The sequence below is a fragment of the Aegilops tauschii genome, chromosome 3 (genome assembly GCF_002575655.3).
Source record: "Aegilops tauschii subsp. strangulata cultivar AL8/78 chromosome 3, Aet v6.0, whole genome shotgun sequence".
Lineage (NCBI taxonomy): Eukaryota > Viridiplantae > Streptophyta > Magnoliopsida > Poales > Poaceae > Aegilops > Aegilops tauschii.
The window spans coordinates 249,368,713-249,372,339 of NC_053037.3; positions in this window are offsets into that span (position 1 = coordinate 249,368,713).

Consider the following 3,627-nt stretch of genomic DNA (forward strand, 5'->3'; position numbering starts at 1 on the left):
CCAGGTCTCTAAATAGTCTGATGCATTTGCAAATCCCTTCTTTCCGTTCCCGATGTTCCTTTGGCCAGATTAACCACACTAGCTAGTGTATGGTACTTCATTACCTCGGTATATATGTTGGAGTTATTATTATGAACCTAGGTGTCTTAGGGGATCACCTCGTAATCTAGCCATATTTTGTGTTCCCAGTGTGATGATTCTGGCCGTCATTTTTGAAAGCATCCCGTGATGCAATTTAGTTAGTAGGTATTCTACTCCTGGGTTTTGAACCCGAGATTTACCCTACTTACTTCATGTTGATAGTGTTTGCTAGTTCCTTTAGGTTAATAGTAACCTTTGTGATAGTCCTCGAGGTTCGTGGTATATCCTTCTTCCAAATACCATGAACTCCCTATGGCAGAAGTTCCTCGCTGATCAAAAGATCACAACCAGAGTGCTCTTGACGAGTTCCCGATTCTATGGTGTGTCTCTGCCAGTTCAACCTTTCTGCATGGATTATCCGGAAGAAATATGTTGAACTCGTTCGACATGCTAGTCCATGCATCCACAACTCAGAAAATCATATGTTCTTTTGGGTTGTTCCTCTTTAGTTGTCTTCTGACCTTCGTCTCTCAATTGATAGTCAACAGTATGCGTGCATTCGTTCATCGATGCCTATTACCCTTGTGATCCGTCAAGCCATTCTACCCCGGAATGACTAGGAGAAACAATTTCCGGTACCTCATCCATATCCAGGATTGGGCCAAAGCAGTTGTGTTCCGCAGATCAATTGCAATCCAGCTTTTGATTCTGTTCTACCTTGGAGTATTACCATCTTTTATATCAGCAATATCATAGGAATTGCACACCATCCTATGAACTCTTGATACAGTGATACGTCTCGCCCTCATTATTCATTTCTCGGTTTCCGTGTTGTTGCAACCGGAGTGCCGACAAGTGAATCGTGATGAGTGAAATCTATACCCCTAGCAACTCCGTTGCTTGGTAGTTAATGGACATTACTATCATTCTTAGCGTGTTGGTTATCGAATCACTATTCTAGGATTGGTCGTGCTACGTTGTCCTTATTTCTGGTGCACTCTTCGATCAATGAGTTAGGATTATGCCAATCCCTCGCTCCTTTGATCATATCGTCTTGCTTCGAAAGCAAGATTGTTCCCGAGCTTAATAACATATCGGTGGTTCGTGATTTTCCGAATATCCTCTCAGAAGTATCACTAGGACGTCACCTGACCGCTATGTTGAGTTCGTGAGCAAGTTGGTTGCTTGTAACCACCCCTTCTCCAAGAATCTGTGTTGGGTACCCCTGAACTAGTTGTTAAGCTGAACAACAACTTGGAGAGTTGGAAGATAGAAGCTTGTCCGATTTAGTTCATTTAAAGGGATATCTTTGTGTGTGTGTATTGAAGGAAGATGGTATTTTCATCGATTGACCCTCATGGCCAGTTAATGGATCTATCATCTTATCCAATCTTTGATTTGGGTATGGGTTATCGCCAAATCAAATCAGAACCAACCATATTCGTAACGTTGTCTTACTCGTGATTGTTTCCTCGGGCATACACCATTACATCCTTTGGTCTGACCAATGCTATCACCGTGTTCACTTAATTGTGGAATCCCGTTTATACGGAAACCTGGATGAATTGTTGTTGAGCCCATCGACAACATCCTGATCTCCTCCATGATTTTGTTGAACATTAAGCTAGTGTTAGAAACTTCTCTTCATGCTAGCTCATGAAGCATATGATCGGATGTAAGAAGTGACTTTCTCCAGTTCATGTGCATCTGATGTAAGTTGCCGCCGTGACCTCGAGAAGTCAATGTTGCCTCCTCTGGAATCATCCCAAGTCAGTCATGCATGTGCGAAGTATACATTGGTTTGTGAGACTAGCTACCTTCATTCCATATGTATCCCTAGCATACTAAGCCACTGATTGAATTTTTCAGGGAGAAGAAGTTCTTTCTTAAGAGCATGCCTTATGTAAGGACTTTGATATCCTCGATGATGGTTCCCCACCTGAACTCGGTAGTATGTTATTATAAGACTACTACGTGGCCATGCTTGTCTGGGACAACGTGTTCACATGTTTGTAGCACAACCAGCTCATGTTTTGGAGCTTACTACCGTAGTTCATTTCCCGAGAATCTCGCAACGTCATCTCGTCGATTTGTGTTGCAAACTTTCATTTTTCTTCCTAGACTCGATGAGTCTGGATTATTCTGACACCAACCAGATCTGAATCTCAGGCAGATATGATGGTTGGGACGTTTCCCAAGAACTATAATATTGGCCTCTCTGTAACCCGGTAAAGTGGATATCATGGCAACACACCCAGCCGGAAGACCCATCATTGTAGTATCTTGATTGAGGAAGTTGGCCACCTCCCCCATAAGGATTTCGTAGGATTTACTCCCTAGTTGTCCCTTATGGATTTTTGTGTTCTGAAGTCCGACCTTTTACTTGATGTTCTAGATATCAAACCATATCTATGAATGGGATACACTAGCACATCAAGGCGAACATTAGAAGCGGAGTGCTGAATGTCTCTCGGTCGATCATCCAGATTTTGTTCCCTTGGCCCCGCCAAGGTGAAATCTGAGAAGGTGTTATCTTCCTTTGCATCTGCATCTTCCACCGGTATTCATCATGGTAGTACGTTGTGTTGCCAGGATCCTTGACACGGATATTGGTAAAACCTTGATGAATATGGAGATGCTCAAGTTCTTGAGAGCACGCACAAGCGCTAGGTGTTAGCACCGGCACTAACTGGGATTGCTCCCAGTTTTCCTCTGATATGCTATAACCTTTCAAACAGTGGATTCACTCTCTACTGTTAAGCTTCTCCCCAGTTACCAGAATCATTCCCAGCATTTGCATTTTGTTCCCAGCTTGCACCGCCAATGTGCCATTCTACCATGGGTCCCATCCATTTTCGGTGATAAGCAAAACCATCCATTGTGTTGTCTTCAACAAGTTAATCCACATCACCCATACTAGTCCGAGTATGTCATTCTACCGAACTCCTCCAAATGATCGATTGTGATTTGCCTTAAGCTGGTATAAAGAGTTTCAATGATCTTTGAATCAAAGGTAACTCTTTTTGCCACTTAAGGGATGATTTCACGAGTCACCTCCTCTAAGATGTCTCGTTATGGTATCATGGCAACTCAACTCCTCGCTACGTTGACAACCGTTCACCACCCTCTTAAATGTGGAATTGTTGTCTACCTAGTGAACCCTCGTCATCTATTTCACCCCATCCCTTTGGATGTGTGTTTCGTGTCCCAGCTCGAGAGATGTGCTATGTCTTACTCCGTGAGTTGATCCTGAGTTGCTTGATCTCCGAGAAGATCGATTCTTTTAGAGTTTTCCCTTTCCTCTCATTGTCATGTTAGTTGGAGTTCTCAGAGCAAGACACTGAGACAATGATGGTGATCGAATCAACGTTCTTATGAAGTGCACCCTGGATCGTGAAGATTGTGTTAGTTTGCGTCCCCCCTTCATCTTACCCTACGCTTGAATCTCGGGACGAGATTCTTGTTTAGTGGGGGTGAGTTGTCACATCCCTAGTTCTGGTTTGACCTAGACTAGCTAGTCATGTGTTGCATCATGTTTAAATTCTT